Source organism: Lissotriton vulgaris, chromosome 1_1, assembly GCF_964263255.1.
Source record: "Lissotriton vulgaris chromosome 1_1, aLisVul1.2, whole genome shotgun sequence".
NCBI lineage: Eukaryota > Metazoa > Chordata > Amphibia > Caudata > Salamandridae > Lissotriton > Lissotriton vulgaris.
This window is the reverse complement of record NC_141685.1, coordinates 882,098,893-882,122,147: the sequence shown is the minus strand read 5'-3', so window position 1 is coordinate 882,122,147 and position 23,255 is coordinate 882,098,893. Positions and strand designations below refer to the sequence as shown.

Genomic DNA, 23,255 nt, shown 5'->3' with positions numbered 1-23,255 from the left:
GGTAAGATGGGCCTCCTTCATGTCCGCATAGGTGAGGTTACACCCCTTACCCAAAGCATCTAAAGTATTCCTTGCTTCTTCTGGGAAAAGAGGCCACATCCTGCCCCCCAATTCTTCTCAGGGACCCCATTCATATGGATAGATGCCTCATAACCCTGAAACCACCTTTGTATGTCATCCCTCTTCTTGAATTCCTTGCCTTCATTCTTGGGGATGTGCACAATCCAATCTGCCTGCACTGATGAATTGCTGCCACAACCTGAGCTAGATCTACTCCTTAGCTGCAGGACCTTAAGACTACGTTCATGATCTAAGATCATCTTCCTTTCCTCTATGGCTATTCTTTTATTTTCCCTTTCATTCTTCATCCTACGTTTTTCCAACTCAAACGTCCTTGCTTCTCGCCTGTCCTCCAGCTCCTCTGGGGAAAGGGCACTGCTGCCTCGCTTGGAGGGTTCCCCCCACCTTCCAAAAGCACTTCCATCCTAGGAATAGGCTACTCCGCCTCACCACTGAGATCTCCAGACTGCCCACTGGCATGTCTGGCCACTACCCAGGCCCTCAGTGCCTTCTGTAGCTCCTCCTTCCTGGTGAGGCCTCAGACTTGGACCTTTAGGTTTTTGCAAATAGCCTTCAACTCTTTCACGTTGTGGGATTCCAGCCTATCCTCCTCAAAGGCAACTTCCAAGAATGCAACAGATGATGCTCTTGATTCGGGCATGATGAAGTAGCAAATTCAAACTGGCAAGATCATAAATAGGCCAAAAAGAAAAATAAACAGTATGTGGCATGTAATGGTCTGCGATATGGTAGTAGTGCAACCCAATCACTGTAAGTCAAGTGCAAACACAAGTCCTATCCCACCGCTGACAACCAATGTTAGAAATGGGGGTCTCTGGTTGACAGAGGTAGGTAACTTTGTCCATGTAGGGACCCTTCTTCCTAGTCAGGGTAAGGGAGTTACACTCCTGAAATAACCCCTGCTCACTTACTTGGTTGCTTGGCATGAGCAGTCAGGCCTATCTCAGAGGCAGTGTGTAAAGCATTTGCACACAACCAACAGTAATACAATGAAACCACTACAAAAGGACACCGCACCAGTTTAGAAAAATATCCAATATTTGTACATATCCAAAACAAGACCAAAACGATAAGAATCCAAAACACAAGGGGAGGAGCCAAGATGGCGACCGGAGCAGACCTGTAGGCTCCCGGCTCCGCCAGTCCTTTTCAGCCGTGCCGATATCCTGACTTTAATCCTGGCGCAATCGAAGGCAGATTGTGTGCGAAGCGGCGCTGATCCCGGCGGTGCTTTCCCGGACCCTCGACCTGCCCGACAACCGGAGATACTCGCTTCCCAGCTCACGGCCCTGGACCCCGCTTACATGGGCTCCTCCTGCCGTGCCCCTGATACCTGCTGCCGGCCGGAGTGCTCCGTCGGCGCTGGCTGCTGAGCCACCGGCGTGACCCTTGCGAGGCGCTGCCCGAGCCCAGCCACCTGCATAAACTCAAAGCGGGCGGAGAGAAGGCAGCGCTCACGAAGCTGCAGTACACCATCGGAACGGAGCCTTTGTTTGAGGCTGAAGGTACGGGGAGAGGATTGTCCGGCCATATTGGATCGCATGTGGCTGCTTGACCCCATGCCTCGCTACCCGGGATTGCCGCGGGGCGCCTAACCTGCACGGAATGTATCTCGGACACGGCGCATGGCACCCCACCAGCATCTAAGGGCCTGCGCTAGTGCTCTCCTTAACCTGGTGAACATCTTGGAGTTTGGTCACAATGGCTCTGTGCGCTGCCATGCTTTGTGAGGAGATGAGCCCGTCCACGCCAGCGACCTGTGCTGTCCTGTCTGTAGGTGAGCCTGAGACTCGAGAGATTTCCCGGGGGCATGGGGTCCAGGGGCTACAGCCCGTAGTTTCTCTTGGCACCGTTCTGTCAGCCCTGTGCAACCTCCGTGCCGATATGCGCCACTGCTACGGGAAATTGGGAGACAAGCTGGATGACATGGCGTCTACGCTGAGGTGGGACACTAACGATCTGGTTTCGCAAAGCTGCCGCCTGCTACCGCCTGCACTGTACGGGGCAACAGCGCTTTCTCCTGCCTGTTGTACATCTGAGCCCGCTTTCTACTTTGCTGACGCCCGAGATCACCCGCCTGACGACTCCACCCGGGATACTTTGTTTCCCCTTCCAGTGAAGAATGCTACATTGTGGCCGGACTTTTTATCGGGTGTGCCTTGGGATCTGACTGTGGCGCTGCGGCTACCGTCTCCTCCTGTGCTGTGCCTCTTGACTATACTGCCTACAAACTCGTGTACTCCTGGTGTCTTTGTGGAACATTCTGCTACACTCGACGGACTTCCTGGTGACTCATTGTGGCCATTTTGTGCTCCCATATTGCTTTCGTTTTTCCTCTCGCCATTTTGCTCCTTTGTTCTGAGGTGGGCGGGCCTCTCTTGGGAAACGCATCTGGGGGCACATCCACGTTCGGGTCAGGGCTAAGCTGCTTCTCATGTTTTTAGCTTCTGGGCTGGTGGACCTGGGTTTGGGATTGTTTTTTGCGTCCAGATTATTCGACCGCTGTTGATTAATGTTTCACTCCTGTATTTGCCTTAATGCTTGCTGTTTAACCTGAACTTGGGGTGGAAGGTGCATTAGTGACTGGTGGAGACCGGGTTGCCTGGAATTGATCCTCCTCCTGTTTTCTTTTTTTGTCTTTGAGAGTCGAAGATTAGGGCGTCCTTCTCTCCCTCTCTATATCACATGGTATGCCTTTTTCTTTTCTTTTTCTTTCTTTCTTTCTCGCTATATTTCAGGTTTATTGGGCGACAGACACACTGCTGGGGGGGGGGGGCAGGCCGTAGCCTCCGCATGCGTGTAGGGTGGGGGGTTAGTAGTTAGAATTTAGTCATTATTTCTATGGTGCATTCTTTTATTCCTATTTTTTATTTTCACTTTTGGTCTGGGTCCATGTCTAGATTACTAGAGGTTAGGTGGCGGCGGGGACCGGGTGGCGCGTGAAGGGGGTCTTCTACCTGACTCTGAAAATAGCTGCCTTACTGCCCGGGGGGGACTTGACGGTTGGCGTTGATATCCTGTGTACAAGCTTGTAACTACAGTCATGTTCCTCCCGCATGGATCCTTCTTTTGCTTCTCTTCCTATATGACTTGGGACAGTACGATTTGTTTCAATATTTGCATAAACAAAACCTTTTAAAATTAACCTTCACTGATTCTGGAATATGGTAATACGGTAATTAATGTGTAACTCTTTACTGCTTGCTCAAAATGAGGGGTAATGCTGTGTCGCCGTAACGTTGCATTGGTGCTTAACTGTTTCCGTGGCCGGCCGGTAGGTTGTAGGCCCGTATTTGTCCTGATTTGATGCACAATAAAGGTTTTCAAAAATTAAAAAAAAAAAAAAAAGAATCCAAAACACAGTACTTAGAAATCTATACTTTGCAAGATATCCTTAAAATTGCAGAAATACCTCAAAAACAATAGTTACCTCCGTCCCGGGATACCACGATGCTGAAAACAACAGAGTCTCACAGTTCCAGCCGATCGCGTGGGTACGGGTAAGCGAAAGCATGGACAGACTCGGTCACAGTACCTTTCTTGTTGCGGCTGGCACATTGGTGAAAGCCGGTCGTGGCAACCATCGCAGTTGCATTGTAAAATGGAAACAGTGCAGGGTGCGGTGCCCTCTTGATGCGCTGTGGCTCGCGACGATCGTCCAGACAGCGTTGGTGAGACCAAGGCTTACGGTGCAGGGCGAGGCGGTGCTCGATGTGGTGCTGGCAGCTTTGCGGTGCAAGCGACAGAGCCGGTTAGTGGGAGCTTCAGTTGGTGAGTCCAGGCTGCTGTGTTGGAGGCGGTGTGTCGTGAAACTTAACAAGCGGTGCCCCCATCCACGATGCGGCCACAGGTGTCGAAGTCAGCAGCAGCGACGGCGTCGGTGAGACCAGGATGGCTAAGTGAAGGAAGGCGGTGCAGAATGCTGCGCCCACAGGTCACGGTGCCAGCAGTGGCTGTGTGGGGGGGTCGGTTGTCGTCTGTGAGGCCAGGGTTGCGGTGTGAGATGAGGACGGTGCCTTCTGCAGTGCCGACAGAACATAGAGCCGACAGAGTCGGTTGCGTTTACCTCCTCTGTGGAAACTGAAACAGCAGTTCCAGAAGTGGTACCCGGAGGTTGGTGAAGTCTTTGCAGACCGTGAGACTTCAGAACAGGAGGCCAGCTCTACTTCAAGCCCTTGGAGATACTCAGCACAAGTAAAGAAAGTTCAGTCAATTCCTTTCACTGACCAAGGCAGAAGCAGCAACTGCAGGCCAATCCAACAAAGGAACAACAAAGCAAAGGGGCAGTTCTCATCAAGGCAGCTCTTCCAGCTCTTCTTCTTCTTGGCAGGTTCCTTGATTCCAGCGAGTTCTAAAGTGTTGGGGTCTGGGTCCCAATATTTGTACTCAAAATCCCTTTGTGCTCTCAGACAGAGACTGTCTGTGTTTAGTCCAAACCAGTTCTGTCCTCTCTGGCACAGCTTCCTGGCAGGAGGTGGAGACAACATTGTTCAAGGCAGACCAGGCCCACTGAGCTGCAAGGAAATCTCCTCCCACTACTCTAAATACAGCCCAGGTATATTTAACCCAGCCCTGACTCTTCCAGACTCTCTGGAGCCACTGCAAATCCCCAGCCCCTGTCCCTCCAAAGCCAGACAGGCAATCAACAAACACAGCAGAGGCACAAAGGATGGCTAAAGCAAGATAACACCTACTTTCTAAAAGTTGTATTTTCAAACCCAGAACATAAAACTCATCCTTACAAAAAGATGCATTTTTACATTCAGAGTCCAGGCAAACTAAACTCCATTTCTCTATCTTGTCCCAACTGGAATTCATGCTTATAAGATGTTATAAGTAAAACTCCCATTCTTTCCTCTGGGACAAATAGCCTTACAGTGGTGGAAAATAAAGACACTGTAGTTCACCACTAGGACATGTCACACACACCAGTACATGTCCTACCTTTAACATACACAGCTCCCTGCCCACAAGGGTACCTTGGGCCTACCTTGGGGATGACTTGTATGTAAGAAAAGGGAAGGTTAGGGCCTAGCAAGAGAGATCACTTGCCAGGTCGACATGGCAGTTACAAACTTCGCCAGATTCTGCATTGGCAGGTCTGAGTTACCTTTACAGGGCTACTTCTGTGGGTGGCACAACCAGTGTCGCAGGCCCACTAGTAGCATTTGATTTACATGCCCTGCACACTGAGTGCACTTTACTAGGGGCTTACCATTAAATCAAATATGCCAATCAAGGAAACACCAATCCATAATAACAATTTACAACAGAAGCACTTGCACTTTAACACTGAACAGCAGCGAGAAAGTGCGCAGAGACACTACCAGCAAAAACAGAGTAAAAACTGGGAGGTCGGAAAGCAAAAAGACAGGAGAAACATGCCAAAAGACACCCAGTCTAACACATGGGTTCTGTGGCTGAAGAGATCCTGTATTGTGCCGCACATGTGGGTTCTACTTTGTGATGCACACATGGTTCTGAGAGCTATTAATGTTTGCTACGCCCACACACACAAACACACACACAGTTCAATTGATGAGGGTATCCTTTGTTTTGCTGTATGTATGGGCTCTATGGGCGAGAGAATCCTCCTGTTTGATGCACATACAGATGCTACCTATGCAAGGGGGTTCTATAATCTACTACACACACTTAGGTTCTGCAGTTCAGGGGCTCTTGTCTTGTGCTGCACAGAGGAGTTCTATATTGGTGAGGGGCACAATACTGTGCAGCAAACCGAAGTTCTTTAGAACAGGGTGGGTGACGAGACGCTATGTTGTGCAGTACACAAAAGGGCCTTGTGAGAAAGCAGCGCCCAGTACTGTGCTGCACATATAGCTTGTATGTAGAATGGTCACCTCCCGCCAAGTCGCCCTACAAGTGTCTGCAATATTACAACATTGGACTTCTAGCCTACAAATGATTGCGCTCAGAGATGCTAATAGTGCGAAGACATGGAGAAGGGTGACTTACCAACTTCTGTAGTGGATGGGACCATTTATTGTACTGCCCACAAAGGCTTTGTGTGTGATGTGGTCCTATCACGTGATATGCACAGAATGCTTCAGGAGTAGATCCTGTATTGTTTTGCACAAATGGGGTAAATGGGTGATGTGATCCTGCATTATTCTGCACACCCAAAGCTTCTCTGACACAGAAGGCTGTATTGTACTTAATATACAATGTTTCCAACCACATGGCCAAGTTCTGCGCATGGGCACAGTTGGCTCGGATTTCAGACATAGACACTATGTATTCTCTGCATATAAAATTGATCCACAAACCCAAGCTAGCTATCACTAGTGAACCTCTAATGGTGCAACACTTACGGGCCAGATGACTTCGCACATTGGTAGATCTGTATGTGGGGGGGACAGTTTATCAAATTGGATGAGGATCTATAAAGGGGCCGCTCTACAATTTTTGCAGTGCTCCTATACATCAAACTAGCAAAGTCAGTGAGGGAGTTGTTCTCCACATATCCCCAAGAACCAGCAGACTGCCTACTGCCGAGCCTTGCCGCAGCTAGCTCGTTGGCTACCAAAACAATTACCGCAATGTATACCACAGTCCCGAGATATGCTGAAGGTGGGACACTGCTCCAAGGATAATTGGTTGGGAAACCTGGGCACACAATTAACAGGTGCACTGTGGGAATATTGCTGTCAACACACCAAAGAGATCTCCGTGAATGGTAGACACAGATTAATACATTATAAATTCCTACGGCAGGTTCATTATACCCCAGATAAAATGAACAGGTATGGTGGGAGAGATAACGATAGATTTGAGAGCTGTGCTAGTCCAGCAGCAGACTTCTTTCACATAGCCTGGGGGTGGTCCGCAGTCACAGATGATTGGAACAGACTTTTTCATGTCAATTGTAGGCTTGACGCAGCAGGCGGAGGCTTTACTGGACCTACTGGGCTTTGTAAAAATAGCACCCAGATACAGTAGAAAGTTTGTTGGCCTGGCTCTCCTGTCGGGTAAACAATGGGTAGCCTTGTCATGGGCAAAGGGTGCCCTCCTTACAGTGGACAAATAGCTTGATGACTTGGCATACTGTAACATAAACTACTTGCTATACAGTACCCTGCTACCAGTGGGATCACACCAAGTGGACCCCAGAGGAGCTACCTTCCTGGAAGGGCACACAAAGTGGCCGATGAACGAGAGGACTCATGACTATGCTGGCTTGCCACAGAAATGTCACATGGTGGGACACTCACTATAATGCAATAACTCAACGAATGGGGAATGAAAGATAGGATACATAATTGATGACAGTACTAACTACTTAGATAACAAATTGTGCATTTTACTAATTTCTGCTATGCAAAAAGTATTATTGATGCTGGAGCAAGCACAATACTGTATCCTAATATGCTTGAATAAAAATAAAGCTTAAAAAACATACAGTGTATCACATGTGAGTGGATCCTGTATTGTGCTGCAAACAGACAGGTTTTTATGAGTAAGCTGTCCAGATGTTGTACTATTTGTATAGTGCTGTGTTGTCCTTACACATACCTATCAACTCACCCTCATTTAGTAGGTGCCGTCCTATTTTCAATCATAATAACCAGTCTGGCCACTAAAATGTCTCCACAGACTTAAATGGTCGTGGCCCTCTTTTAAAATCTCTCTGAGGCTCCAAAAACAGTTTATTCTCCATTAATTTTAGGACCATTCTTTTAAACATTTGACTCCACCATCACGGTGCCCTCAGGTCAGCAGTGAGCTTGGCGGATACTTGGAGGTCAAACTTTCCCCAAAATGGACCAAAAAGCTTATTTACTATTACAACACCAGTCCTCAGTACATCTTGGGAAAAGTTCAAATTTCTCCAAGTATTTAAGAAAGTGTTATAAATTGATAACTTTTTACTGACCGAAGTACCGCCCAGAGGTCACCAGACAGGGCAAACAAAACTAGTAATACCACTTAACAAGGCCCCAAAATGATTTCTGGGTAGTCGAGTATGCGGCACCTAATACTGTACCCAATGTTGTTAGTATTTTAGTGCTATGCGCAACAACAAATTGTGCACTCCATGACTGCTGCTGTACTGTGCTGCACGCATGGGCTATACATATAAAGTACAGCATATTGTGAAGTAAACAAAGACCGAAAAAGAATGCTCAGTTACTTACCATTACTTTTCATAATCCTTAGTTCGTTACGTCCTCATCACAGCCATTAAATACGAGGTGATCCCAACTCCAATGTTATTAAAACAAGCATTTGCAATGCAATTGGTCTAGCATTTGTGAGATTTTAAGCTATAGGCATTGTAATTGACAATGCCTTTTATTTATCTGTTTTGATTTTAACACATGAATAAAAATGCATTGTCATTTACAATGCCAATAGCTCAAACTCTTGTAAATGCAAGACATATTTCTCTTCAAAGAAGTGCCTGCTATTGTCCCAGGCTGCTTGGAAAGTTAAAGCATGCAAGTTGTATGTTGCAGGAAAGCATGTTGTGCCAGCAGTAGGAGAACCTCATTAAAGAAAATAGTACTTAGAGACTAATTAAGACACGCTGTGTAACAACATAAGTAAAAGGGCCAGTCCTCACTTGAGGTGACAAATGAAGACAAGGTGGTACTAAGGTAGGACTAGCACGCCTATTAACGAATCAGAAGCGAGCATTTACAAAGGACAATGACACAAGCCAATGAAAAATATAGGCGGAGAGAGGGCAGAGCTTCAAGTCCATACTCGAATACAGCATGCCTCGCAGAACAGCGCATGGCGACCCAGGCTCGACCTAAAAAAGAAGTTCAAACTATGGCTCCACCCATCCCTAGCCATATGTAATGTAATGTAATGTAATGTAATGTAAGCACACATTTATATAGCGCTACTATCGCTCCAAGGAGCATCTTGGCGCGATATAAGGCTAGTAAGCCCAATTGCACTTCCTGTAAATACCAATATCTGAAGGTCAGTAAATGCAGCGACGATGGCCAGTTTCTAATGACTGAGAGGAAGACATAACTGACTAAGAATAATAACAAGCATTTGCAATGCATTAGGTCTCGCATTTGCAAAAGTTTGAGCCATTGCCATTGTAACTGACAAACCCTTCATTTATGTGTTGGTTTTGAAAACAGATAAATAAATGGCATTATCATTTACAATGCCAATAGCTTAAACTTTGGCATTGTAAATGACAATGCCTTTTATCCATGTTTAAAAAAAAACAAACCATAAATAAAACGCATTTGCATTTTCAATACCAATAGCTCAAACTTGTAAATACCAAAAGTACTCAATCTTTGAACAGCAATTGATGCTTCTGCTTTTTAAATTTAAAAACATATGTTGTATTAGAAACACCTTAAACATCTTAAACAAATGTAATGCAAAAATGTCCCTTTTGAAAATATGTTGTTCATACATAAATAGTATTTTATAGGATAAGCAATTAATGCACACATATATGCACGGTCTGTGAAGCACTAGATATAAAGGGGCTTCCAGTGCAGAAAAAAACACACAGCCCTGTTTCCCCGGATTAGGTAGGTCACTAAACAAGTGCTCCTTTAAATGTCCTGTAATTTACATGCGTGGATACAGCTGACGTGCACTGTCCCATTGTACACAACCACTGCCCCTCAAGTTGTGGCAAGTAGAATGTGTGCATTTTTATATAACACCAACTTTAAATGGGCACGCATGTAAGATTATATAAAATGTAAGATTATGTAAGATTATATAAGATTATGAGTGACACTATCCTACGAGCAAAATCAAGCAATATAGACAACAGAAACATATATAAATAATAGAAATTACACCTATTTGAGCAACAAGAAACTCTAAGATATTAGAACTGCTGTAAGCAAGCACCATAAATGCAAGGGCACTAACCTTGGTAGAGAAAGTTGTGAGGTAGAGAGTTAAAAAAAGCTGAGGTATGGAGAACTTTAAAGAGAAAGCGGCAGAGAGGTGAGGCAGAGAAAGGTGAGGTAGAGAAGAGGCGCTGAGATGAAGGGGAAAGGTAATGGTAGTTACAGCACAGAATGTAGCCGTAGAGAAAGAGATAAGATAGTAAATGAGATGAAGTAGAGAGAACAGTGGTAGAACGAGAGAGTGGGATAGCGGAAAGGTACAGATCTGTAATAATTAGAGAGAGAAGGCTGAGAGTGATTGATCCGAGGTACAGAGTTGAGATGGAAACAGAGCAGTGAGGTTTAGAGAGAGGGGTTGAGGTAGAGAACGTAGTGGCAGGCTCATAGAGTGGTGGAGAGAGAGGCGAAGACCAAGGTCATAGAGTGGTATACTGAGATAAGTGAAGTTCTCAGATTGAACAAGAATGTGTATGGATTGTTACTGCTACAGTATTTCGGACTGTCCCAATCATTGTACCAGGACACCCCTTGAAAGGTGGGGCCCTGGACACTTGCCCATGGCTCAAAATGGCTGCAACACTCAGCATCATTTCTGGAGTATTGTGGAGCCCAGCACACTATATGTGACCCTGAAGCTCAGTGGAGCACTGCACTCTGCACTGGAACACAAGATTATTGGGTCTGGAAGCCTCTCCTTTCAGATTCCTACACAGATGCTGAGAGCAAATGTTTCCACGTCTGGGTATTCTCCTGTCTGCTGGATATGTTTCCAACAGGCTTACTCTTCACTACACAACTCCCAAACACAAACACCAAATTGGGAAGATAGTATTACAAGGCATAACCGGTGCCTTGCCCTAGGCATGTCATGAGGAAATATAGATTGCACCTTGTGTCTTGCGCCCATGTCCCAACATTTACCCAATTGACTTGTTTGCCCACTGGCCAGTCGCTCTGCATCCATTTGGCTATGCCCCAAGCAATGCTTCTCTTAAGTCCTTTTTTAACTTTTTCAAACATTTTAAAGGCAGAACAATTGCACAAAAAAATCTCAATTGAAAAAGGAAGTAAACTAAATGACTGTGCTTCGAAAAAAGTAACTTTCAAGCAATGTGGCTCAGTACATTTTCCGCTCCTGTGCCTCTCTGGGCAAGGCTGACGTGCAATAAAAAGTAAGAAACGTAAATATGTCAATTAGCAGGAATAAGACTGGAGAAGAGGGTGTGAGGACAGAGCTCGAGGCAGGAAGCGTGCCCCTAAAAGCAACTGCCAGGCCACGGCAGAGCGCTGACCCTCAGATAGGGTGAATGCCGTCTCTATGACATCATATGACTGATGGGTCCGTGGTGCGTCTTTTAACTCACTTGGCGCGAGATGCAAGCCAGAGGTAATCCTGATGTCTGCCTTTAATGGATGCCCTGCTCATTTTAATTGGCTGTGTGAATTAAACACATCACTCCCCGGCTGTCACATTGTAGGGGCCATGGTTTAAGGCAGGGCAGAGCATGGGAATAAAAAAAAGCACCTTAGAAATCGTGTCAAACGTATTTGCAAAGAGAAGTCCTCCCTGTCATGAAATTAGAACATTTCCTCTCAGGCCACTATCGCAGCAAGATCTGAGTGGCTGAGATAGTCCGTGACATGCGTCTGAAGCTGTTTGGTGGCCAGGACTACTGCGCAGCTGTTAGGGCTGGGGCAGTGTCAGTCACGTCTGTCTCAGTGGAGAGTAGTACGGCCTTCAAAATGGCTGCGAGTCATATGTAAGACCAGCCTGGTATGACGGGCTCTGTTCAAGCCGTAATGCCCTTTTAGCAACTGCCCTGCCAGAGAGTAAGCCTGCATACCCAAAACAGCGGTGCTATCGCTCATGGTACAGGTCGATGAATGGTACGTTTCGTCCTCACGCTAGTCGAGCCGTCCTCGGCAAACAAAAAGAGCTTCTGGTTGTTGGTTCTCGTGTTTGACTTTCCATCTCGTAAAAAGTCCATTAGTACCGCCAGATGCTGCAGGTGCGGCGGGCTGTCGGGGGCAAACCACGCCGGCTGCTGCCAGGGCTGGGAGGGTTTGGGATCTCTAGGACAGGAGCGGCGGTAAAAGCTGGTCTGAATCTGGTCAGAGAGACCCTGCGGCCCGCGCCTGCCTACCGTAAGGTTCAGCCGCTGAGTGACATCAGGCGGGCGCTAAGCACTTCCGCGCAGGCGCAGAGTGTTCTTGGCTGGTTCTCCGCTTGCTGATGGCGTACAAGAGGCGATGGACGGAGAAAGAGTGGGGACCGGTGAGTAGGGGGATGGGGGGGGTGACCCCTTATGGGATACGGGGTAGAGTCAATGCCCACGTGGGGAGGTAGAGCAGAGAGAGGGAACAAAAGCGAAGACTTTGGGGGAAATTAAGAAAAGTGTGAAAGTTGCGGGAGGTGTGTGTGTGTGTGTGTGTACGCGCGTGTCTGTTCGTGTGTGTGTGCGAGTGTGTGTGCATGCATGCGTGAGTGTGGCTGTGTGTGTTTGCGCACTTCAGGGAATCTGAGGCAGGGGATGTGCACGGCGCCGGCCTGGACGTGCACTTCCACAGACACCAATCGCCGCGCGTGCCCGACCCCTGTCTCAGATTCCCAGGAGGCGGGCAACATTAGTTGTCGAGCTGGACGCAATGCTTCGCATTGCTTTCTCCAGCTCAACCTAAAAATGACCGTAAGTAACTGGGTATTAGCACTATGTCGTAGTCCCAGTAATTAAACATGAGGCATACTCATGGCACTGGAATTATGCGATTGTGTGGCCGCATGTTTTTCGCATAATTACAAGTTTGCCACATTTGCTACATAATCCATCATCTACAGCATAATATGCAGATTTTAACAAAATACATTGTTTCCAGATGGAAGGCCCCATGTGAAGCTTGTCTGGTCAACTTTATTTTCCTTATTACTATATATGGGTGTTAAACTGGTAGTAATAAGATGCAAACAATGTCTAGGCGATGTTAACAAGTGTAAAAATGACAAAGTAAGCAAGTAATACTATTCTAAAAAGTCCTTCATTATGCCGCATAATTTGCCCTTTCTTGACGCATAATTTTCTAAACCCTGCCATATAAATTGGCCTTCCATTGACGCATAATTTCAGTGGTCCTGTGCATACCAAAGCTTTACCCGACCACAGATAAAACAAGAATTAACAAGATCTTCGCATAGGTAATTCTGCAGAAACCAATCACTGAAATTTATTGAAGAATCATTTATCCAAAACGGAGGTCTAAACCTTCTGACCAAACAGATTTTCACCTAACAACTTCAATTCTATAGTGCTTAACAAAAGTTTGTGTAGAGGCCCAAGTAGCCACCCTACAGATTTCATTCTCAGTAACCCTATACACATCTGCCCAAGAAGCAGAAACACTCCTGGTGGATCTTCCTCGTACATTATCAGGAATTTGTACATCTCATAATGAATAAGTCAAAGATATGGTATCACAAATCCATCTGCAGATGGAAACATTAGAAGGTTCATGACCTTGGTCTGTGGTACAAAAAAGATATGAACAGTGGGGCAGATTTTCTGAAGCTGCTGGATCTTTCTAGACAAATGCAAAAACAACAGTTGATGGACAGAATGCAGAACAATGTCATACATTCACCCCAGTACAGAGATCTGGGCCTAAATCCATCGTTTTTTTGCACTCCACACTACCCCAGTTCATACATGGCCATATGCAAATCAGCCTTGACCCTGTGCCTCATGGGAAAAGTCCAGCCCGAACTGCCAAGCCATGTCTTTCCTGGACCGGAATCAAGCATCCTAGGACCGGTTTCTGGCTATCAGCCGTCTTCAGCCAGGATAGCTTGACTCCAGTGGTGTGGAGAGCGTGGGACTCACGTCTGAGCATACCCATCCCACTCGGGGTGACAAATGCAAAAACAACAGTTGATGGACAGAATGCAGAACAATGTCATACATTCACCCCAGTAGACAGATCAGGGCCTAAATCCATCGTTTTTGCCATAAAGACCGGAGTGTGTACGCGGGACGTTTGATTATTCATTAAAGGAGGACAGGCAAGGAGAAAAGAAAATAAATCTCTGGTTCTTGGTTCTTACTCATTTACCAGAACTACATAAGGAGTTACGGCCTGTACCTACCCTGAATTAAATTTTGAGCGCACTACTGCCGCACCGCGTACCGGGTCCATACTATTCAAAATTGTATGTAATTACAAATTCTATCCTTCAGCTATAGTGCTGGACGTGCTACTGAATGTGAAATTTGGACTATGCTTCAGCCATTCTTTTAAATTAGAATACTATACACACTAAGAGGATAATTCGCTGGACGAATATCTCATGCAAAGGATAAGGAGGAAGTATACCCCTTATGACGCACTGAAAAATTTATTTTATGCCCGAGAAATATTGGGAAACAGGTATACATATACCCTGATGAAGGCGGTCATATTTTGTTCATACCGCCGAAACGCGTCGATGCTCAAGGAGTGATTGTGGATTAAGAAATTAAGGAAAATTCAAAATAATTGTGTTATTTGAGTTTAGTTCTTTTTCCTGTAGCTCCTTTTTTATTGGAATGTTTTTTATTTATTACTGTTCCGTCCTGTGTATGTTTCCCAATTTTTAATCAATATAATGTATGTTAATAAACTGTACTGAGATTTAATTTTACTATAGTGTTTTCACGTGTTTTGAATTTCTCATTTTTATCATTGCTTCCTTGTTACGCTTCTGTATTAGTGAGTCTATTGTCTGTAAGTACCCTTGTATTGATGTTAATTCGCCCAAAGGGAATTAATTTCTTGACTTGTGTCATATGCAAATCAGCCTTAACCCTGTGCCTCATGGGAACAGTCCAGCCCAGATTATATAGGTGATGCTGCGGTACAGACCCATCGCCCAATGCCCGCCTTCCCAATTCGACCCTGTAGAGTGGTTCTGTGAGTGAGACACACCTATGAACACACACACCCACCCACCTTTGGTGACACACAGCTTGGGGTCTCACACCTGCCATGTCACCAGCCAACGGTCGTCACCCGCCAGAGCGACCTTGCTTAGGCATTCATATAGACTCCAGCTGCTGCTCTGGAGCTCTGACAGCGCACTGGGTACACCAACGTTGAATTGGGGTCAAACACAGGCTCAGGCAACCTAAAAAGAAGAGCCCCACATTTGCAGATTGCACCTTATCGCAAAACACTGCTTCAGTTTTTGAAGTATTATGAAGAGAAAGGGAATGGGGGGTTTAGGTTGACCAACCGTCCGTAAATTTCACTGACATTCCGTCATTTTGGTGTGATGTCCGTTGTCCGTAATCATTCCTTTTAGTAGGGACGCCTCTTGTTCGTAATTTTGGACATTAATTGCAGCGAGCTGTGCGGTTCCCCTGAGAGAAGACCCAAGAGATTAAAAGTTTTCAGGGCCAGCTTGCACTTCTCTGTTGAACTCCAGAGGGTGCAGCAGCCCCTCCCTGAGCTCCCACAGACTGTGGGCAGGCCCATTGTCATTCCAACTGAAGCTGACTATCCCCTTTCGTATGACAATGAGCCCGCCGTCTGCCTTTAGCATATCATGTGCCAGTGAGATGTAGTTCGTGATTACCGAAGAGCTTTCCCCAGAGTACTGTGGGGAACTTGCCGCCTTGTGTAATTTGTCAATGTTGTACACAGAGTGAACAGGGCAGGAGCAGTTACTAAACCGAAGAGGCGACAGGAAAGGAGAGGTGATGGGGCAGGAAAGGTGCCCGGAGAGGAGAAGTAACAGGCAGGAGAAGTGATGGGGCAGGAGAAGTGACGGGGCAGGAGAAGTGACGGGGCAGGAGAAGTGACGGGGCAGGAGCAGTGACGGCGCAGGAGCAGTGACGGGGCAGGAGTGCTGACCTGACCGGAGCGGTGATTAGGCATGAGCAGGAGAAGTGAACGGACAGGAGCAGTAAAAGGATAGGAGCAGTAAACGGGGCAGGAGAAGTGATGGGGCAGGAGTGCTGACCGGACAGGAGCAGTGAAGGGGCAGGAGAGGCAACGGGGCATGAGAGGCAACCGCGCAGGTGAGGTGACCGTGCAGGAGAGGTGACCGCGCAGGAGAGGTGACCGCGCAGGAGAGGTGACGAAGTAGGAGCGGTAATTGAGCAGGAGCGGTAACCGGGCAGGAGCAGTGAACGGGGCAGGAGCAGTGAACGGGGCAGGAACAGGGCAGGAGCAGTGAGCGGGGCAGGAGCAGTGAGCGGGGCAGGAGCAGTGAGCGGGGCAGGAGCAGTGAGCGGGGCAGGAGCAGTGAGCGGGGCAGGAGCAGTGAGCGGGGCAGGAGCAGTGAGCGGGGCAGGAGCAGTGGGCAGGGCAGGAGAAGTGAGCGGGGCAGGAGAAGTGAACGGGGCAAGAGAAGTGAATGGGGCAAGAGAAGTGAATGGGGCAAGAGAAGTAAACGGGGCAAGAGAAGTAAACGGGGCAAGAGAAGTAAACGGGGCAAGAGAAGTAAACGGGGCAAGAGAAGTAAACGGGGCAAGAGAAGTAAACGGGGCAAGAGAAGTGAACAGGGCAAGAGAAGTGATGGGGCAGGAGCGGTGATCAGGCATGAGCAGGAGCGGTAACAGGCAAGGAGTGGTAAACGGACAGGAGCAGTGAACTGGGCAGGAGCAGTGAACGGGGCAGGAACAATGAATGGGGCAGGAGAAGTGACGTGACAGGAGAAGTGACGGGGCAGGAGAAAACACGGGGCAGGAGAAAACACGGGGCAGGAGAAAACACGGGGCAGGAGAAAACATGGGGCAGGAGACGTGACTGGGCAGCAGTGGCGTCACTAGGGGGGTGCGGACCGCACCGGGTGACACCATCTGGTTACGGTTACGCTGTGCAGGGGCGTAACAAAATCCCCTGCAGCCCCCAGTCTTCAGTACTTGAAGGGGGCCCCCTTCGAGAAATTAATCCTTCCTGCCTGCGCTGGGCTTGGAGGACTCATTCTGATTGCCAGGTACCAGCCACGGATCTATTGTGTATTTTCCTGCTGCTCCCTCTGTCAGACTGTCAGCCCCGTCAGCCTGCCTGGAACAAACATAGTTGCGAATCTTCGGCGCGGGCGGGGCTGCTCAGAAAGTCATTGAAAGAGGCTGTGCTTCCTGCTCTGTCTGGTCTCGTATTTCCGTGGAGCAGAAAGCCATTGAGCGCGAAACAAGGAATTATGAGGTTAAGTGTGCCTGCTGTTGACACTTAAAATATTCAAATACAGTTCGTGGCGCTGCCGCCTGCCCTTCCAGCGTTATACCCACCTGGAGGAGAACTGAATGCGACTCTGCACCCACTAGAAAAAAAACATTGAAATGCTCCACTGCTGCAGTCCTGCCCAGGATGGTCATAAAGCTTCCAAAGCTGGGGACGTCGCTGCTCAAGGGAAAGGAGCAGATAAACTGTAAGCATGAGGATTATTAGGCAACAACTCCGATCTTTCTTTGTTACTTATAATGTGCATTTTAGTCATTGCATGCCAGGTTATCAAATCCGTGGCTTATTTTGGGAGCAGAGCAGAACATGAGTTAGCAGGTCACATTATCGGCCCGTTTTAGAATCCTAAGCACACAGGAAGTGCTCCAGTGACTGTGATTAGAAAGCCTACACTTGATGGGGGTCATGATAAACTTTCCACACAGCACCTGCTCGGGCCTCTACATGCCCCCCACCCCTCCACAATGGGAGGGTCCACGGCTGCGTCAGAGGCCTACACATGTTTGTTGAGTAGGCAGGGGCGCGACCTGTGCAGACGCTCCGCAAGGCAAGAGTTTGGCATGCACAGAATAAGGTAAGGTGAGTCCTTATTATTATAGGCTGTTCTACGTGCTGTAGCTGCTTGATGGCTGGCACTGCACCAACTGTATTTCTGCAACCACTACCTTAAATTGAGAATATCACCCTGAGAAGTTGCTGTTGGGAGCTGGATAGCAAGCCTCCAGCCTAAGGATGAGTTTGCAGGAATAGCAAAATGCAAAGTAAAGGACAAAGTATTGGTAACAAAACCATGCATGTCTTTAGTTTTTCCTGTTCAAACCATCAAATATAAACCATGCAGTTGCAGACATGAGTGTCTAAGCGCATTAAATCAAATAGCAAATCAGGAATAGACTAATGTAACTATAGGGCAGTTTTTGAAAGGTCTATTGGTTGAGAGGAGAGATGGTGCAGGCAGAGGTGAGATGGTGCAGGTTGAGGGGGAGATGGTGCAGGCAGAGGGGGAGATGGTGCAGGCAGAGGGGGAGATGGTGCAGGCAAAGGGGGAGATGGTGCAGGCAAAGGGGGAGATGGTGCAGGCAAAGGGGGAGATGGTGCAGGCAGAAGGGGAGATGGTGCAGGCAGAAGGGGAGATGGTGCAGGCAGAAGGGGAGATGGTGTAGGCAGAGGGGAGATGGCGCAGGTTGAGGGGGAGATGGCGCAGGTTGAGGGGGAGATGGTGCAGGCAGAGGGGGAGATGGTGCAGGCAGAGGGGGAGATGGTGCAGGCAGAGGGGGAGATGGTGCAGGCAGAGGGGGAGATGGTGCAGGCAGAGGGGGAGATAGATGGTGCAGGCAAAGGGGGAGATGGTGCAGGCAGAAGGGGAGATGGTGCAGGCAGAAGGGGAGATGGTGCAGGCAGAAGGGGAGATGGTGCAGGCAGAAGGGGAGATGGTGTAGGCAGAGGGGAGATGGCGCAGGTTGAGGGGGAGATGGCGCAGGTTGAGGGGGAGATGGTGCAGGCAGAGGGGGAGATGGTGCAGGCAGAGGGGGAGATGGTGCAGGCAGAGGGGGAGATGGTGCAGGCAGAGGGGGAGATGGTGCAGGCAGAGGGGGAGATGGTGCAGGCAGAGGGGGAGATGGTGCAGGCAGAGGGGGAGATGGTGCAGGCAGAGGGGGAGATGGTGCAGGCAGAGGGGGAGATGGTGCAGGCGGAGGGGAGATGGTGCGGACAAAGGGAGAGATGGTGCAGGCAGAGGGTGAGATGGTGCAGGCGAGGGGAGATGATGCAGGCAGAGGGGAGATGATGCAGGCAGAGGGGGGATGGTGCAGGCAGAGGGTGAGATGGTGCAGGCAGAGGGTGAGATGGTGCAGGCGAGGGGAGATGGTGCAGGCGAGGGGAGATGGTGCAGGCGAGGGGAGATGGTGCAGGCAGAGGGGGAGATGGTGCAGGCAGAGGGGAGATGGTGCAGGCAGAGGGGGAGATGGTGCAGGCAGAGGGGGAGATGGTGCAGGCAGAGGGGGAGATGGTGCAGGCAGAGGGGGAGATGGTGCAGGCAGAGGGGGAGATGGTGCAGGCAGAGGGGGAGATGGTGTAGGCAGAGGGGAGATGGTGCAGGCAGAGGGGGAGATGGTGCAGGCAGAGGGGGAGATGGTGCAGGCAGAGGGGGAGATGGTGCAGGCGGAGGGGAGATGGTGCGGACAAAGGGAGAGATGGTGCAGGCAGAGGGTGAGATGGTGCAGGCGAGGGGAGATGATGCAGGCAGAGGGGAGATGGTGCAGGCAGAGGGGAGATGGTGCAGGCAGAGGGTGAGATGGTGCAGGCGAGGGGAGATGGTGCAGGCAGAGGGTTGATCGTGCAGGCAGAGGGGAAATGGTGCAGGCAGAGGGGAAATGGTGCAGGCGAGGGGAGCTGGTACGGACAAAGGGAGAGATGGTGCAGGCAGAGGGGAGATGGTGCAGGCAGAGGGGAGATGGTGCGGACAAAAGGATTGATGGTGCAGGCAGAGGGTGAGTTGGTGCAGGCGAGGGGAGATGGTGCAGGCAGAGTGGAGATGGTGCAGGCAGAGGGGAGATGGTGCAGACAAAGGGAGAGATGGTGCAGGCAGAGGGGAGATGGTGCGGACAAAGGGATCGATGGTGCAGGCAGAGGGGAGATGGTGCAGGCAGAGGGTGAGATGGTGCAGGCAGAGGGTGAGATGGTGCAGGCAGAGGGTGAGATGGTGCAGGCAGAGGGTGAGATGGTGCATGCAGAGGGTGAGATGGTGCATGCAGAGGTTGAGATGGTCCATCCGGTAAGTTGTGAGGGGGTGACACCATGAGTTACCCGCACCGGGTGACACCAGCCCTAGTGACGCCACTGCTGGGCAGGAGAAGTGACAGGGAAAGAGGCAACAGGGCAAGAGGCGACGGGGCAAGAGAGGCAACAGGGATGGAGAGGTGACAGGGAAGGAGAGGTGACAGGGAAGGAGAGGTGACGGGGAAGGAGAGGTGATTAGGCATGAGCAGGAGCAATGACAGGGCAGGAACAGTGACCGGACAGGAGCGGTGAACGGACAGGAACAGTGAACGGGGCAGCAGAAGTGACGGGGCAGCAGAAGTGACGAGGCAGGAGCAGTAATCGAGCATGAGCAAGAGTACTGACTGGACAGGAGCAGTGAATGGGCAGGAGCAGTGAACGGGCAGGAGCGGTGACGGGAGAAATGACAGGGCAGGAGAAGTGACGGGGCTGGAGAAGTTATTAGGCATGAGCAGGAGCAGTGACCGGGCAGGAGCAGTGAACGGGTTGGAGCAGTGACGGGGCAGGGGAAATTACAGGGAAGTAGCGGTGATGGGGTAGGAGAAGTGACCGGGCAGGAGAAGTGACTTGTACTTATGTTCCTTGCCTATTTATTTAGGCACTATTGCATGACATCCACTGATGTTTCGGCAAAGCATACTTGTTGTTCCACATTTTTGTCTTGAATTTTGACCGACTGTCCTGAATTTGTGTCCTGAATTTTGACCCTTTGTCCTGAATTTTTACACTCACCATCCTGCATTTGCACCCATGCCAATTAGCCACCCTTGTGGGGGTTCTCTGAAAGAGGCATGTTTTCTTAACTTCACTGAGACAAAAAACGCAAATGTAGCCAGGACTGTTTGTGCCCCTATTAGTTTACAATGGTGAACAGCACCTGAATATATGTGAGGTCACTTCCGCTCAGGCCCTCTGCGCCTGCTCAATCTTCAAACATTAACGTGAAGGTCTGGCGAAAGGCTACGAATCATGACATCTCCACCTTGTTGGTAAAAGGGAGGTAGTAGAGGCCCATCTGCCTTTGGAAAGGCCTCTCAGCCCCCACTGGGCCGCTGGCGGCATCTGAACCGCAGAGAGAAAGCCCAAGTGTTACATCCAGCTTATGTCTTTCATTTCCCTGGCTTAGACTTCCCTGATGCTTAGCAAGTGTAGGTGGTAGAATGCCTGATGACATCATAGAATGTTGGTGCCTGGCTTGTGTGTGTGTGTGGAGTGGCAGTTTATGGCAGGCAGGATGAGCGACAGGTGGGGTTACAATTACATCTACTTATATCTGTATTATTAACTTAACCTGGAACTAAGCTACAATAAATCAAATCTATTTTTATATACTGGATTCAAGGACTTTTAATTGTTACACCAAGTTAGCCACCACCCTGGCCAAAAGAGCGGACCACAATTTCAACTCGGATACCCGCCCATTGCCCGAGCGCCCGCCTTACCAAGCCTGTTGACAGGCATTTCTATATCGCAAATATAAATAAAGCAGAGAAACGTCGAAGCTAAAAACCGGGTTATGTTGAAATGTAGACCTCTCTAAAGACTTGCAACGAAGTGAGAATTGTAAAAACTATTTTGCAAAGCCCAGGGGATGTCAAACATGCACGAGAAGTAAAATTAAAAAAAAATTGCTGTTAGAAATAATCAGCGTTTTCCCTCCTAAAGGAAGTTTTGGCGAGTAGGATGAGGCCACACAGTTAACTCTCACCCACAAGCAGCTGCAAAGATTCAGATGTCTAGTAGAACGCGGAGATCCTATATCGCAAAAACCACTCACGTAGCTTTAAGGGGAGACTTCCTATAATATACTGCGCACTGAGGTATTTGCTGAACACAGGGGTGGGGGAGACTGTAAAGTGCTGCAAAGACGACAATTAATGGGTTAAGAGAATTTTCTGCTCCACACAGCAGTCCAAGGACGCACTACCCTTCACGGTACAGCACATTGAGAGGTGCCCCTGCTTGTTCCCTTTAAAAGACCCAGCATTCCCCGGGCCGCCAGTGTGACGTCATGCACGAGTCAACGGTGATGAAGACGGGTCCCCTTAACTCACCTCTTTCTGCTCACACCGGCGCTAAGAGTCTTCACGTGCTTCCGCGTTCGCGTGATTACTTGTGTAACAACGGCTCCTTCGACGTCATCTTCCAAAACATTCTTTCACCCAGCCTCTCTAACTTTACTTCCGGGTTGCGATCCCTCTTATTGGTTGGTGTCAATGTGAGACTGGAGGGGCGGAACATTTTCTAAGTGTGTGCGACTAGGCTTGGAACGCATGCTTATTTATGTTTGACCTCCACGTGGGGCATGTTGTAATCTTGTAGATGTTATAATTTAGTAACGACAGCTGTTGAACTGATTCAAGATTAATGCAGCTTGTGGGTGGTGACCTTCATGTTTAGACAAAATATTGCAACAGCCGCGGAGTTACGTTAGTAAACGTTTGCATCACCAAATGTATGTCAAGACAGAGGCTTATATTTATTTGTTTATGCATTTATACAGGGGCGGCTGGTGACATTTGAACGTGGTGTGGCGTAAACTAATTTGCATATTGCACCGCAGCGAGCGAGCCCGAACCACCTTGCATCCATCCATACATCATTCATGCATCCACCCATCCATCCACACACCCACCCATCCTGCATCCATACTTCATTCATTCATGCATCCACCCATCCATCGATCATGCATCTACCCATCATGCATGCATCCATACATCATTCATGCATCCACCCATCCATCCACCCACCCACCCATCCTGCATCCATACATCATTCATTCATGCATCCACCCATCCATCCATCATGCATCCACCCATCATGCATGCATCCATCCATACATCATTCATGCATCCACCCATCCATCCACCCGCCCACCCTTCCTGCATCCATACATCATTCATTCATGCATCCACCCATCCATCCATCACGCATCCACCCATCATGCATGCATCCATGCATCCATCCATACATCATTCATGCATCCACCATCCATCCACCCACCCATCCTGCATCGGTACATCATTCATTCATGCATCCACCCATCATGCATGCATCCATCCATACATCATTCATGCATCCACCCTTCATGCATGCATCCATCCATGCACCCATCCACCCACCCATCCACACAGTGACAGCATTAATGGCCGACAGCAAAGTTAAGGCATCAATTAGATCTCAAATAATCCCTGCGTCCTGTTGTCCAAACACCTCCACATGTCAATTCTTACCCACCAAGGGTTCAATCTAGCGTTGGAACTGTTTTATTTTCAATAGCTATTCCCATAGTTTTAGTAAAATGAGCATCAAAAAAAT

At 48.7% G+C, this 23,255-nt stretch overlaps 1 protein-coding gene across 1 annotated transcript in view; it reads right to left on the bottom strand.

Moving 5' to 3' along the window:
* The window catches only part of TXN2 (thioredoxin 2), a 160,171-nt gene extending 138,046 nt beyond the window's left edge, over positions 1-22,125 (bottom strand). The window contains exon 1 of the mRNA XM_086958550.1: positions 21,992-22,125. The gene's annotated coding sequence lies outside the window, so the exon portion shown is untranslated. The remainder of the gene's footprint in view (positions 1-21,991) is intronic.
* Positions 22,126-23,255: the final 1,130 nt, after the last annotated feature.